Raw genomic sequence first — 16,171 nt, 5'->3', positions numbered from 1 at the left:
AGAAAAATTTCTCAGAACTCTATGTTAACCAAAAAATGGGCATATCCAACAGGAGGACTGGGATCAGGAAGCCAGGGCTCCGTGACCCGTGGTCCGACAGGCGGGAGCACAGAGTTGTTAAGAGAAATGAGGTAGGAAAGATCAGAAATTGCTTCACTGTTGGATTTCTTAGGCATCCTTACAGAAACGGTGTCGGTCAAAGGGCGCCCAGGGCTATTCTGGAACCAGTAAGACTCCCCGCAGACCCACAATGCCAGGGCTTTCCAGATTCCACAAAAGACCCAGCCTACAGCGAAATGGGTGGACCTGACGGCAACCCCTTTTCAACCCTGGGTTCTGTTATTTTAGTCTGTAAAGTGGGGTCATTTGAATGAGATAAACGTTGAGGCCCTTTCCTCCCTAACTGCCACAGCGGCAACTCCTCAACCTTTGTTGTCTTTGAAAGAAAAAAAAAAGACCCACTAAGAAGCCTTGCACACAGTAGGAACACAGAAGATGGTGGATGGAAGAAAAGAGCTGTTCAGTAGCCAAGTGCCCGTCCTCATGCGTGGAGAGGGAGATTGAGCTCAGAGAACCAACTTGTTTAATTTATCCGTGCTCCCAGGTTACCCTTCGTCCTTTTCCACCTCATGTTTTGTACCTTGGAGCGGGTGACAGTCCTTTACAGGAACACCACACCCCATTTGCCATGGAAAGCAATGCAAGAGGCAAAATCCTGGAGTCAGAGATGATGGGACTGAGCTGACGCTGTCTTCTAAGCTCGGGGGATAAATTAAGCTTCGGGCCATTTGGGCGCATTGGAAAACAGACTGGAATAGCTTCATTTTCGTCCTGCACGTCTGGGCTTCTGACTTCATTTTTTTTTTTTCTTCTTCTTCTTTTTTCCGTGCCTCGTGCCCTTTTCTTGTTTCCTTCAGTGTAGGTCAGAACTGGTCCCAGCGTACCGGGTGGCTGTCTGGGCGGAAGTGGACAGGTGCCCTCGGAACCGAAAGGCAAACATCTGTTTGACCCTGTGTACTCAAGCCCCTCTCCGGGAGGGGCCCCACAGGAAGGAGCCCATGTGTGAGAACAGAGGTCAGTCCCCCACCTCTGGCCCTGCTGGCTCGGAGTGTCATCACCCACCTCCCGGGGAGCCGATGGGGTCTGTGGTTTGTTTATCTCTTCCATCCGAAGGTGAGCCCTGCTGCCATTCCGCATCTAGACAGACAGCGGAGCAGGGAGGGCACACGTATATATTTATATTTATTGTATTTCTTCACGCACATTCATCTGAAAAGACTTAGGTTGATTAATATTTTCCGCTGTCCGGTAACCATGGCAATAGGGTCAGCAGATATAATATTTAATTTAATCTTCCAGCTGCCTCAGTGAGCTTCGCCGTACCCAGGATAATAGAAAGCCTATTGCCCAGCCCCCTGTCTCTCTCCTTCTCTCTTTCCCTTCATATATTATTATCTTTGCCAGTGGCTCCCTCACATGACCCAAAAGGAATACACTGGGTATTTTTTTTTTTTTTTACTCCTCCTCCTTTCCTTTTGTATATGCACTTAAAATAAATGCCTGCATGAGTCCGCTTACCACGGGAGTCAGTTCTGGCTCCGGCCACCTAACCAACCTCTTCCCCCTCCACGTCCTCTCCCCACGGCGCTCCCCCCCAGCCCCCACTCTAGCAGCCAGTCTCTACGGAGTGACAGGAAACGTGGGAAGATCCTGATAGCTTTCATAGCTGCACCGTAAGGTTTATGAAACACACTCCTCGGCCAAATGAACCCATGCCGATTCCCTTCCCGGCAGACCCCGGCGATTGGCTGAGAGTGCCTTGCTGGTCCGATTTGCTCTCCAGGTGGGTTAAGCCTTGCTTTGTCTTCATCTGGCCTACTTCCCCCGTGCCATCTCTCTTTATTTTCTTTCTCCTTCCTTCCTCTGATAATTACCTTTTTAAAAAAAAAAAAAAAATCGCTGCCATGTTTTTGTGCACACTCAAAAACATGATTTGGTTCTAGAAAAAAAATATGGAGAAACTGGTTTTGAAGCCCAGATAGACTCTGGTGCTGAAGGAAATAAAAAAAATTAATAAATTACTTTTTAAAAAGCAGTTTGGAGACGAGTGGAAGGGGTGAACAATTTCTTTTCTCCACTTTCACAGACTCTCGCATGGATTCTCCCATTTTAGTGTACTTCATCTTGTCTTCTGCCACTGCTTATTCTGTTGCTATTAAAATGAAACATTGCGATTAAAACAGTACTTTCTTTCCAAAGCTGGGGAGCGGGAGATGCTGAGATGGGCACCAAAAAGAGGGAGAGGGGAACGTGAGAAATGCTTAGAGGATGGGCTATGAAAATCATTGCAGTTTTTCCCATTCTATTTATTTATTCATCAGACTTTTATTAATTCTGTCACTGACTCAGACAATAAGCATATTTTCCTATATACCCCCCTTTCATTGTTGTCTTTAGAATAAAATCAGTTTCCAAGGCAGAGAAGGATACTTCTTCTTCTTCTTCTTCTTCTTCTTCTTCTTCTTCTTCTTCTTCTTCTTCTTCTTCTTCTCCTCCTCCTCCTCCTCCTCCTCCTCCTCCTCCTTCTCCTCCTCCTCCTCCTTCTCCTCCTTCTCCTTCTCCTTCTCCTTCTCCTTCTCCTTCTCCTTCTTTTCTTTATGAGAAAAAGAATGACTGAGCCTTCATTTATTCCTCTGGAGAACATAAACCCTACTTTACTCCTCTAGGATTTTCATTTGACTTTTGAAAGAAATGTGTCAAAAGCACTATGAAGAAATGCCAGTTACGTATTCACTGACTTTGGTCTCAAAATGGGCAATTCAGTTGGTGACATTTCCGAAATGGAGGGAACACCCTACCCTCCATCTTTTTCTTTTGACAACATTTTCATTGTGTAGCTATGCGTTTTTGCATGTGCTGTCTTTGCTTATCAAGGGCAGACTCCCCCCCCCCTTTTTTTAATTCTTATATTCTTATTCAGTAAACTGTGCACCCCGTTAAATCCCAACACAATGATAGACACATGGTTCTTAAGCCCCAGGTGCCTGTTTAGGGATTGGAGGAGAATGGATGCATAGTCTAGGACCACTGTGAAGCCACCACCACCACAAAGCAGATATGTGTAGCCACTTGCTTTCTTCGGACATGACTCACATGGCATTCCTCACACTGAGCCTGTGTACGTCCACAGCCATGTCTTGACCAGAAGGAAACCTGTAACCATATGTATACCCAATGCAGAAGAGATCCCCAGAGACAGAAGACCCTCTGGGCTTCCCCTGTGCTGCTAGTACTATTGAACCTTGGTGACGGAGACATAGAGACCACAGAGGGCGACACACATCAGCTAGGTACTGATAGGACAATTGCTCCTAACTCACCACCATGCCTAGAAATATTCTGAAGCTGAAACTGTGATGTTCCCCGAGCTGCAGGTGTTCCGCTTGAATGCCAGCTCCCACTGTAGGGCTACATCCTTCACCTCTGTGTGGCAGAGGTATCCAGCCTTCTGACATCAGGATATGTTGTCATCTACAGAGCGCACTCTCGAAAACTGCACGATCAAGTTCCAAAAGCAAAAGCCAAACTCCCAAAACCTCCCCCCCAAAAATTAAAAAAGATAAAATATCAAAATGTTTTCAGCAAGATTTACATTTTGTTGTTGTTGTTGCACCAAGTTCCTGGCTGTCTTGTGGCACGTGGAGCCTGTGGGTCCCAGGTTCGATGAACCTGCACCACCCCTTGGGAAGTCTGGAAAGGGACTGGAAGTTCAGAGTAAACACAAAACATCATCCTTCTCTAAGATCCAGTGGGAGAACAGTGAAGGTCTCATGGACAGGGTTCTTCATGGTAGCTAGAACTTTGATGCTTTGTGACACAAAGTTGCTTTCAGGGGACAGGGAGATGCTCTGAGCTCTCCCCTGTGGTAGAGTCTGTTTCCACAGCACTTGAAGAAATGACAAGATCCTTGTCGGTACACAACCAAGCATCAACTAAAACATTAAGGGGACTTCAAGCAGCTGCAATGGACTAGCAGCTGTTCCCGTCTCATGGTGTGACTGAGTCATCCCATCATTTCTATTCTGAGGCATTGTCCACCCAGTTCAAGCCTGGGTGTCTGGTAGACTCACTGCCCCCTTTCTAGGCATCTGTTCTTACTGGCCTGTCCATAGCCTCACATCCCCATGCTTTCCCGTTTGCCTTTGAGGACTCAGGGTACCATGTTTTCTGCTCCTTGTGGCCTGTACATTTCTCAGCATCTGTGTGGGAGTGTATCAACAGGCTTGAAGGATCTGAACGGTCATTAACCATGTTACTGGGCTGCACAGGCCACGTGAAGTTTCTTGGACCAGGCCACGTCATGGGCCATTGCCCCATATCTGCTTGCCTTGTGACCAGAGCCCATCTCTGAGCCTTTGGTCAATGAGCTGTAAGTTGTCAAGAAAGCATAAAGACTTCTTCAAAAGTAGATCTAGTCATGGCAAGCTTTCCATACTTCTCACCAGTACACTTAATCATTGGCTGTTCCAGAATCTGCAGTGTTAACGCTACCTGGCAGGTCTTGCTGGCACAGGACACAGCACTTGGAAGAACACCAAGGCGGGAAATGTGCATCTCAAGCTCCTCTCCATTTATATTCCAAGGGACTAACCACTAACCATAGTTTCTTAATCTATGGCCCTTCTCTACCTAAGCAGCGACTTTAAAATTCTTTCAGCATTGTTCAATGAGCTTACCTTCTCCTGCAAAGAATCAGGAAAAAAAAAAAAAAAAAAGCTGCTTTAGGGAGGTCCAGATTTTCAAAGAAACCAAATGACTCTTCGTTTCTTTCTTAACTCCTATCCTTAGAGTCCCTTCCTAGGTGAAACTAGCCCCTGGTCCTCTCTTGTATCTGCTTACTCTGACATCAAGACAAAATGAGGCTGGCCCTTTGGAGCATCTGTCTTCCCCCAACCCCACACTGCATTTCCTTGCACGCGTCTTCTAATTTTTCTAATTAATTTTGTGAGCTCTTTGAGACATTTTCCATTCTATTCACAGTTTGAGCCCTGCTCTGAGGTATTCTCAATAAATGTCATGGTATCTTTCATGGAATTCTTTGTGTGTGATGGGAGCCTTCGAAAGAGACTCATATTCCTGTTTAATTTAGATACCTCGTCTGATTGTCAGTTTCAATCCAGCGATGGCTTTGATTATTGACGGCGATCCATAAATCATAAGCACCCACCGAATGTTTCAGGCCGGGGGAGGGGGGTGGGGTGACAGCAAGAAAGCTGCTAATGAAATGTCCTAGCTCTGGCGAGCACCTGAAGGAACTATTTTTTTTCTATGATTGTTGGAATAGCTTTTCTTTTGAGTCAGCTGGTTTATTTCATACCGAAACACATCCATTCCAGAGACTTAAATCGTGGTAGTGCGTGCGTGCCCACGCGTACACCTGTGTCTGTGTGTGTGTGTGTGTGTGTGTGTGTGTGTGTGTGTGTGTGTATTTGCTTCTTTAGGGAACAAAAAATTGCCAATTTGATTTAAAGTAAATTTTTTGTGCTAAGCCTGCGTCTGTTTTTTGTTTTGTTTTGTTTTCTGTTTTCTGTTTTCTGTTTAATTGCTGAGGTGTTGGAAGACCAACACCTGCTGCCCAAACTTCTGAAGCTCCTGTCTGTGTTTTTGCAAATATGTTTCCGTCAGTCCTGGAGGGGAGTGGGGCTTCTGCCTGTTTGCCTAGCGGGTACACATTTGTACCGTAACATGAAAAACTCAAAGGCAGTTCAACTGTTTTCCCAAATGTGTGACTTGGAAACATCCAATATTCTGTGGTATGAAAAAAAAAAAAACACACAGATGTCCCCCTCCACTTCACAGAGTGCCTGTCAGTCGGTTGCCACCTGTTCCGAACGGGAGCCGCCAAATGCAAAGTGGCAGCTTGTCACCAACTTCCCCAAACTGAGTGCGTTAATTAACTCATGCCCTGTCCCCGAAAACTCATTTGCAACCCACATGGAGGTGCCTGTCTCTGGCATGGTGGCACTCAAGCAAATGTTGCTTGGTTGAACATGCCCGCAGCTGTGGTTTTTCCTTCTTGGCTGTGACCCAACAGTAAAGGTCACGGGCATGAGGGACTGGGGACTTCCCTCTCAGTTTCCCCCCACAGGCCTTTGATTATCTTTAGCTACAAGTTATTTGCAGGCTTGATGTTCCTGTTAGAATGCCAGAAGAAATAATTCTTTCGATAAATTAGTTTTGTAGTTTGGTTCTGACCCCAGCCCCAGCTTCAGGTTATAAACACGTAGCTCATGTGTTTGGGGAGGCGGGGGATGGGACAGTATTAGGGGTGACTTGAACCTGCTTCTTAGTTCTTGTGTTCACTCTGTAATGGAATCTTCCAGCACCATCTAGGTTCATTTCCCACATCAGAACTTACACTCTCATGCATGCCTCAGTGATTAAAAAATGGTGGAAATTATCTTCAGTAGGCCCCGTATGCATCACTGGATTCTAAGTGTATGCTAAGCCCTTAACAAGATGCTCTAGGCTACCGATATGGGTTAGTCGGTAGGCTGCTTGCCTTGTAAGCATGAAACTTGGTGTTCAATCCTCAGTACCATTAAACAAACAAACAAACAAACAAAATGTTCTAGCCTTCATTCTTCCACAAAGGAAACTTCCTTTAACTTTCATATCAGACACAAGACACCAGGTCTTTTATAAATTAATTGTATTTATTTACTTATTTATTTTTAGGTTTTCGAGACAGGGTTTCTTTGTGTAGCCTTGGCTGTTCTGGACTCACTTTGTAGACCAGGTTGGCCTCGAACTCACAGAGATCTGCTTGCCTCTGCCTCCCCAAGTGCTGGGATTATAGTCAGGCGCCACCGCAACCGGCTACTTTTAATTTTTTAATATTGATTTCCTTTTATTGTCTTTAATGTATATGAATGTTTTTCTTGCATCTCTGTCTAGGCATCATGTCTACGCATGATGTCTTTGCATATGCAGCATGTCTATGCATATGCAACAAGCCTGATACATGTTGAAGTCAGACAAAGGCATCAGATCCCCTGAACTGGAGCTACAGATGGCTGTGAGCCACCATGTGGGTGCTAGGCATTGAATATCAAGTGCTCTTGTCTGCTGAGCCAACTTTCTAGCCTCCATCTTTGCTTTATTATTATTATTATTATTATTATTAACCTGTGAAAGCATAGTGAGTAGGACACGTCTTGAGCTTGAATCCAGGTTAATGTTGTATTTTTATATACTCATATAACTAGATGCATACCAAGATCTTAAATATATCCAGCATTCCACAATGCTCCATGCTGTCCCCAGTCAGTGTCTCCTACAAGCCATCAATAATGATCTGACCTCTATCCATGTGAATTAACTTGAAGGTGGTCATCTCACATATTGTGAAATCCCATCTTTTATGTATGATCTTAAAAATTTAGTGGTGTAGCCACAGTGGCCGCCACTTCTAATACACTCTTAAAAGGTGATCCAAGCCTTTACAAGGCAGAATGAGCAAGGGAGGGTATCACAACTCAGCATGTACACCAACACCAGAAAGTATCGCCCATGAGGCGCCTTTACAAAGAGATTCATTTACTTTTGCCTTATTCGTACAACTACTTGGCTTGCGTGTATATATGAGAGCCACGTGTATGCATTGCCTGAGGAGGCTGGAAGGCATCAGGTCCCCTGGAATTGGAGTTGCTTACACTCCAGTGGAGTGTAAGCCATCCAGATGGAGTTGTAAGGCATCACATAGGTGCTAAGAACTGAACATAGGTCCTCCGCCGAGCCATCTCTATGGCACCCGTGCATGACACTCTTAATATTGCACAAATGTAAAATTGTCGAGGCTGTGCCACAGTGAAGATGCGTCACTTATAATGCATTTGCTGTTGAATATCTCACCATGCTGGAATTTTAAGAAATCCCATCAGGGGTGTCCATTTGAGCTCTGGAGCTATGACATTAATTTCGTTCACTTTTGTTTGTTTGTTTGTGAGGTAGGAGTCCCTAGGACCCTTTCCATATAGATAAAACTGGCCTCAAATTTGCAACAATCCTCCTACCTCTGCTTCCCAGATACTAGGGCTACAAACATGTACACACCCCATTTTATTCTGTTCTTTAAAACCCGTGCATGTCACAAGGCATCTCCTAACAGTCTTTATAACTCCTCCTTCTGTCCTGGCACTGCTGAGATCCCTTCTTGCCAACCATGTTCTTTCGGATGCTTCAACCTTCACTCCCCTTTCTTCTGAAACTCGCTGACAATCCAAGTGATTTTCAAGTAATATTTCCTGAGATCTACAAACGAGTCATTTTTTTCCCCTCTTTTTACCTGGAAAAAGTAAAAATCAAAATTTTGTGTTGTACATGCAATGTAATGAGTTTATCAGCTGTGTCTAAAGGGCTTGAGGACGGGGCAGATCTGTACTTCTATCCTGTGGGATCGGCTGGAGAGCGTAGATGTCTACCCCTCCAGGGGGGAGAGAAAGTCTGTGTGCTTTACATGAGAAGTTTCTATCAGGGCTGATTCGAAATGTGCTGAGAGAACAGGAGATCAGCAAAGGCAAGAAGCCCATCCGCCTGGAGGAAAAGGAAGTGGATATGGTTAGCAGCCTGCTTGGCCATCTGGGATTGTGGAGGAGAAGCCAGAGCTTCTGGTGGAATCACCCGAGCAGAGATACAGGTACCGGGGAAGGATAGAAATTACCAGCCTGTCCCTAGCTCCCACCCTGAGTGCCCTCCTGTTGTTTTCAGAAGCTACTAGCAAGGGAGCCCTTAGAGTACAGGTCTGCATGGGGGAAGGGAGGCCTTGTACGTGGAGAGCAAAGAGGCAGGTAACAGACCAATCCCCTTTCTCATCCCTCATCAGGATCTGCACTAAACACTTCTATATCACCAGTAAAGACATTTTTTTTTTCAGTAAAGACATTTTTAAAGGGCGTGTTCCTGAGAAAAGAGTAAGGCTAAGCATCTATTGTGCCTTTGTGTTTGGGGACCAAGGGTTCCTAGGAAGGATGTTGTGTTCAGGGGGAGGCTCTTTGCCTAGCTCCTGGGGGGGGGGTTATGGATACAGCGCTTTCCTGCAGGATTTACAGGCCATCTCAGTTTCATAAATCAGCGCTGTGCGCTCCGCGTGCGAGAGTCTGCAAATTCTAACCTAATATGTCGCTCTCTTTCTGTCTGGCATCATATTTATGTTAAGGCTCCATAAATCGTGCCCTGTGTTTCTGCGGCACGGCTGTGATGGAAAGTGATGTAACCAACAATGGGAAGGAATGGAGAGTAAAACGCAGAAAAACAAAGCTAAATAAAGAATTCCCAGGCCCTGCAGTATGAAGCTTGACAACAGCGAAGGCAATGGAGTATTTGCTGCCTGTGTGGTGACTTGGCTGCTAATCTCTTCTTTGGTCAGGGGCCACAGTACAGCTTCTGGGTCAGAGGCAATGGTCTTATCTTTTCAGAGGCAAATTTCCAGAAGGATCTCAGGGACCAGGGCATTGATGTAAGAGTCTCAGGGTGGAAATTGTCCTGTTCAAGGAAGGATTAAATTCCTCGCGAATGGTTGAAGACAGAAGGGAGACCCAAGGGAAAAGCTTTGTAGGTGTAGGCCAGGAAGTTTTTGACTTCCTGAATACGTCAGTTAGCCAGAACCAGTTGAATTTTATGCTCCATTTTAGCAGTCTGTTTTCCCCCAAAGATGACCACAATGTGTTTTATATGCATCTGTTTCTTCTCTTTGTATCTAACGGCTAGAAGACTTGACTGTATCACGGGGGTTCAGCATAACCTCACTCAGTGGTTCACTTGGCTGGTTCATTTGGCAGCAATTGAAAGAGAACCCAGCTCAGAACCTCCCTTTCCTTGCCGTGTATTTGCTTTTCAAGTTTGTTTATTACATTTGAAAGGCAACTGAAGCATCAGGTTATGCATTAGACCCAGGAATAAAAGGCAATATTTTAACATGCTAAAGGAATTCTGCCAGCCAGTCATAAGTATCAATCCATCACAATTATTAGAAACAATATACTGTGCAGTAGTAAAGAGATACAGCCACCGTGCAGACACACACTAAATAAATTCCCTTGTAGACTGCCGCTTTCTTCTCCTGCTTAGGCAACACAGAAAATGTTTATACAGAAAGGATTACTGACAGATGAGATTCAACACTATATATATATATTTCTCATTGGAGTCATTCCTGAACTCTCCAAGCAGAGTTTCTACCTAGCACCCCACTTGCCCTCTTTAAAACCATTTGGTCTTGGATTTGGGTGGATTAATAAACACGTAATAAGTCTGTAAGATCAGTGGTTCTATAAAGCATCAATTAAAGTCAGTCTTTGGGGAGGACAAAATGTGGCATGGGAAAAAGAGAGTCCAACTGATGTTACTTAGAAAATGGACCCAAGTATTAATGCAGATGAAGATGCTCGTTTTTGTTTCTGTTTCCTTTCTTTTCTAGTCATTTCTTCATTAGCAGAGAGAGCACTGGAGGCCGCCCCCTCTTTTCCTGTAGCCATTTGCTTTACGTAAACCAGCCAGCAAACCGCTCCGTTCATATTGATGTAGACATTACCACAAATCGCCACTTAGGGACCTGAGTGAATTGACTAACTGGTTTCAGATCCAATACACATAACTTGATCAGACACAAGGTTTAAGTACACTTGCAGGCATGCCAACTATACCTACCGGGAAGTGACTTTGGCTGCCAGCTTCAAGAGGCCCCGAGGGAGGCTCTGGGAGGAAGGCAGACAGACCAAGGGTGAGGTAGAGAGGGTCAGGAGGTTTCCAGAAGAGCAGCCCAAGGTGAAAAGGAGTAAGGTATTCTGGCCATTTGCAGAAGCTGCGTAGATCCCATAAACCTGAGTGAGTGTACTTGATTCAACTTGTGCTCAACCCTCCCTTCGAGCTCCTCTGAGGTCTTGGAAGTGTGTGTCAGGTGATACAGAGAGAGGATGTTTGCTCCTTTTACATGTTATGTTTATATTATTATGAATACGCTTTTATGAGGTTATATCGCTTGTGTAATGCGCACCTACTCTTCAAGCTGCCGCATGTGCAAACAATGGTTTCTCGGTCCTTTGTCTCTTCTGTGGTAAGGCATTTGCCTGAGTGGAGGTGAGGAAAGGATTTTGACCCTGAGGGGTCAGAGGTGATGGGCTGTGTTTCTGGGGCCAAGGACCACATGAGCCTACCTAGCCCCAATGGCGGTAGCCAGCGCCATTCTCATTTAACTTCTAGCCCTCCTAAAAGCAGGCACTCATTTTCAGCTCAATTCACTATTACTTACCTTAGCGCCTCTCTCTCTACCTTCTAAGTTTTGTGATAACCTGGGACTGAGGATGCTTGTCTTCTAGGCACAAAGTTCTCCTTCAGTGGATTATGTAATAGAACACGGAAGGCTATATGTACAAGTGGAGAAAGGTACATGCCCCAGAAAGTGGTTAGGCATGTGCCATGGAAGTTTCTGGGGAAAAAAAATGGGAAAATGTGTCACTTGAACTGATGTTCACAAATCTAAATCTGTCTATAGCAGATATGGGTAATAGGCTGTGGCAACACTGTTAAAGGTGAACCCTATAGGAGCCTGCCAAGAAAAGGGTATACTGGCTATTTGAACCAGACTGGACTGACAGCTATAGAACAGTAGGGGACCCCAGAGGCTTGAGAGCTAGAGCAGAGAGAAGGGCATTGCTTTGGGGACAGAGGTAGTTATAGTTAGACTTTAAGATCACTCACCCCTGATGATGCAGCCTTGCCAGGCCACAGAGGAAGGGGATCCAGGCAGTCCTGGTGAGACTTGATAAGCTGTGGGCAGATGGCAGAGGAGGAGAACTCCCGTTTTCAGTGGACTAAAAGACAGGGTTGTGGAGAAGAGGGAATGCGTAGAGTTGAGGGAGGGGGCTTCAATCAACATATATAATGAATAAATTGTAAAAAAAACAAACTTTTTTTAAAGTGGAGAGATGTTGTTCAAATGGGAGGCCCTTTAAAACTGGGAGAGTCCCAGCTTAAACAGACATTACAAACATATTTCTTTTATTATAATGTGTTTATACTATTTTGAAGGTCTCTAATATCTAATATTAGTCTATTAGTCACTTGCTTAGTGTGCAAGTATTAAGCTACTGTGTAGTCAAGTCAGACTGGCTGCGGCAGGACATAAGGCTAATCTGGTTGGTAAGTAAATAAAATTTCTGGTCAATAGTTCATGAGAAACAGATTATGGAAAGTCGGATACACTTGCCAATCCAAGATTAATCCTTATATACTTATGTAGGTGAGGGCAAATTTAATAGCAACAAATAATGGGGAGACAAACTGAACTCCTGTGGCAACAGGGGGTTTAGTCCTTACAATCATTTTACAAGATGGGGGGTGGGGAGAGGAGGAGCTATCAGTCCTAAATTTGCATTTTTAGCTTAGAGAGATTAAGTTATGAAGGCCAGGTTATGAAGGAAGACCTGGGTTTCCATGTAACTCTGCCTGATCTCAGTCCTTCCCTTGTTCTGGTCCGCCATAAAGCTTTTATGGCAGTTATGTAAGAGGTGGACTGGCATAGGGAAGGACTGGGAAATGACAGTGAATACATTATTAGTAGTATATGTGAATTGCAATAAAATATCCTGACCCAAAAGAAGGACAAGAAGATGGAGAGAAGTTTCAAATTCCCAAGTCTTGTTAGACTAAAAATCTCCATCATTGAATACTACATGGCATTGTGAAGTGAGTGGAGTTGCTAAGAGCTGTTCATCTAAAGATTCTGCCTTGGTGACTAGAAAGAAAGAAAAAAAAAAGTCAGTGGTATTAGAGAAGACAGAAAGAAAGTAGGCATAGGGAGTCAGAGATGGCAACGAACTTCATTTTGATATGTTTCAAGTAATGGATGGCTAGCCAAACATTTAGAGCTGATGGGCAGTGGATAGATGGCAAGGAAGGGGGAGGAGGTTAAGGTGAGATCTACAGGGTTGGGAACTATCAATAGAGGAGCCAAAGAAGCCAAAATGCCAGCTGAGAGAGAGCATTTGTGTCTAGCTGCTCTGCTCAAAGGCATTTTGTGGATACAATGGGCAATTGGCATTTCCTGGGCCATCTGGTCGACCGGGTTCTCCACCTCAGCACCACAGACAATAACTCATGGTGGTGGGGGGTCTGTTTTATGTATTATCGGATGCTTAGCAGAATCCCTGACCTTTGCCCCCTAGGTGCCAGAAGCAAACTCCTCCCCTCACCTCTAGCTGTGAAAATCAAAAGTCTCTCTAAACATTGTCAAATGCAATTTTGCCTCCAGACGGAAACCTTAGAGCCAGATCAAACAAGTTTCATTCCTGTCCATATCACCATCTCTAAGCACATGTGTCTATAAGTTGAAGTTTTCACCCTTCTGTATGTGCATGTATTATATATATATTATATATTCCTGCATTCCTGCCAGGAGTACTCAGTCATACCCCCTGTAAGCATGAACACAGTTTGTTACTGCAACAGAATTGATCTTTATTTTGACTAAGAAACTTCATTTGCTTATACAGCAGATGGTAAATATATATATATATTTTTTTTTTTTAAATGAAATTTTTCCAAGAGTAGATTTGCTTTATACTTTAGGAATTTTGTATAAAATTGACCCAACTTTGTATTATCTGATAACCATATATAAAAAGGCACTTGAAAGAGTAAAGACATGGATATTAATCATGCTATTAAAAAATCTTACCTCTTATGATATATTCATTCAAAGAATTATCAGCTAAATGTCTCCTTTATAGTTTTCTAGTTTTGGTGGATTTTTAAGTGGTCGTTTTTTTTTGTTTGTTTGTTTGTTTTGTTTTTTGGGTTTTTTTTAGTTTATATTTTTACTTGTTAAATGGGACTTGTATCAATGAAAGGTAAAATTATATAACATACCAATTCAGGTTTTTTTATGCTCGTATGTATCATTAGTGTGGGTCAGAGGACAACTTTGTGGAATCTTTCTCTCCTACTTTTACTTGATTTCCAGATATTGAACTCAAGTTGTGAAGCCTGTAAAAGCACCTTTATTTACTGAGAAATCTGACTGGACCCCAAGTCATATTTTATGTTGAAAGTGTCATGTCTTTCTTGAAATTAATTTCTACATTGCTTAAAACAAAATACAAATTTTACTAATGTGAACAATGAGAAAATTGTCCTACATGCTGAAAAAGTTTTACAATACGAATAGGGCAAAACTCCACAAAGCTATGATTATCAAGTAAAGGTTTCTTGTCTTTAGAAAATACACCTGTGCAGGTCCTAGAGTTGCTATGATGATTCCTAAGCTGGAATTCTCAGTTTCTAGAGGCAGCTGATGGAAGTTTTCCATTCTGAGCTGCAGTGGAGCGTTTGATGAAAATCTTAGTCTACCTGCTTATCGTATTTCCATTAAGGTAGCTGTTGGAGGCAAAATGTAAAGGTGCCATGGTACTCTTCCTCAAGTATTCCAATAACTGTGACGTAGGTGGGGTGAATAACTTCCGGCCCCCACCCCATCCTGAGGAACTATTAGCCGCTGGTAGTGGCTGGGGAGGAAGAATCGTTATTTTGACAATAACTGAGAAACCCGCACACTGGGAGGTTCCCATTGCCCAGTGGATCTTCCCACACCCATGTATATATAAGCAGCATTAACCGGACTGAGTGGGTTATAACAACAATCACAAAAAAAAGACGGGAAATATGGAAGAATGTGTGAGGGGGAAATATGGAGTGAACTGGAGGGGAAAGTAGGGAACAGAGACAATCTTAAATCACTGTATACACGTATGAGACTCTCCAGAACAAAGAAGACATTTTAAAAATTGAATTGGAAAATAACTTACGGAAGGCATCTTAAAACGGGATTGCTTGCTTTCTTAATATTTAGTTTTTGTTTGTTTTATACATTTTTTATGATTTGAGAATTTCACGTGTGCGTATAATATGTTCTGATCAAATCTACCTCGTCTCCACTCCCCTCCATCTATTCCCTTAATGCCTCTCTGTCACTTTGCCCTTCCAAATTCCGTGTGCTCTATTTTAAAACTCGCTGAGCCCATTTAGTGCTCTCTGTATGTGCATAGGTATAAGCCCATCTATGGGAGCATAGGTAGCCTATTAGGTGCCATGCCCCTGAAGTAAACTGACTCTCCATTCCCCAACAGAAATCAATTGAAAATAGCTCCTCTGCTAGGGAGGGGGGATGGGATTTCATCACTCCATTCTTCATTCATGCTGGAATTTTGTCTGGCTTCATATCGCACAGGTCTTATACATGTGTAAAAGCTATTGTGAACTCACACGTGGGATCCTCTGGTTAGTTCCATCAAATGTTATTTCACTGCCGAGATCCACCTGTCTCCTGCTCTTAGCATCTTCCTGCCTTCCCTTCCATGATGAGTCCTGAGCCTTGGGTGTTGGTGTGATGTAGGGTGTCACACTGACGGTCGAGAACTCCATAGTCTCTGCTTCCTGACCAGTTGTAGATATCTGTTATTGTAAGCCTAAAAATTATTTGTGAATATTTTTCTATAGAACTGACCACTGAAGAAAGAATTCGAAGGCAGTGCTGTTTGAAGTAAAGCGAGTTACAGAAGGGATTTTCCAGCAATGCTATTTGCTGCAATTTGAACTGAATGTAGTGAGTAACAAGAGCATATGATATTAATTGCTGAATTATTCCAGGCAAATCACAGTACTTTTATAAATTATGCTGGACACAGATGGAAAAAGCCCTAAATGGGATGATGGAAGGAAGATACAGAATCATCCCTATGTTACGCATGTCACTTTGTCATAAAATGATCTTTTTAATGAACTTCAGTTCTTAAATCATATCTTAATGAGAACTTTCTGGCCAGATGGGACAGACACAGACGTAAAGATCGGATATAGTTGAATGTGCATATAGATTTTTATCAGGAATAAATTAGAATCTCAAACATAAGAAAAGCACAAAGCTGTCTTCTCTCGCTCTGATTTAAATGCTGGGATCAAGAGGCCATTTTCCTTAATTAATATATTTTAGATACCAAGAAAGGTATTGATATTCAAATGGTGAAGTCATCCTTGATTATCCAAGAAACTTGAACATCTTGGAAACAAGAAAATGTGGGTGACTAAACACTGAAAATAGTAATTGGTGTTCAATGCT

The 16,171-nt window shown here is 43.3% G+C and overlaps 1 long non-coding RNA gene across 1 annotated transcript in view; it reads left to right on the top strand.

Moving 5' to 3' along the window:
• Nucleotides 1–1,700: 1,700 nt before the first annotated feature.
• LOC132656818 (uncharacterized) overlaps nt 1,701–16,171 on the top strand; it is a 225,116-nt gene continuing 210,645 nt past the window's right edge. The window contains exon 1 of the long non-coding RNA XR_009594565.1: nt 1,701–1,843. This is a non-coding gene — a long non-coding RNA (uncharacterized LOC132656818). The remainder of the gene's footprint in view (nt 1,844–16,171) is intronic.

Source organism: Meriones unguiculatus, chromosome 10 (genome assembly GCF_030254825.1).
Source record: "Meriones unguiculatus strain TT.TT164.6M chromosome 10, Bangor_MerUng_6.1, whole genome shotgun sequence".
NCBI lineage: Eukaryota > Metazoa > Chordata > Mammalia > Rodentia > Muridae > Meriones > Meriones unguiculatus.
The sequence above is the reverse complement of the archived record's forward strand: the minus strand, read 5'-3'. Positions and strand labels throughout refer to the sequence as shown.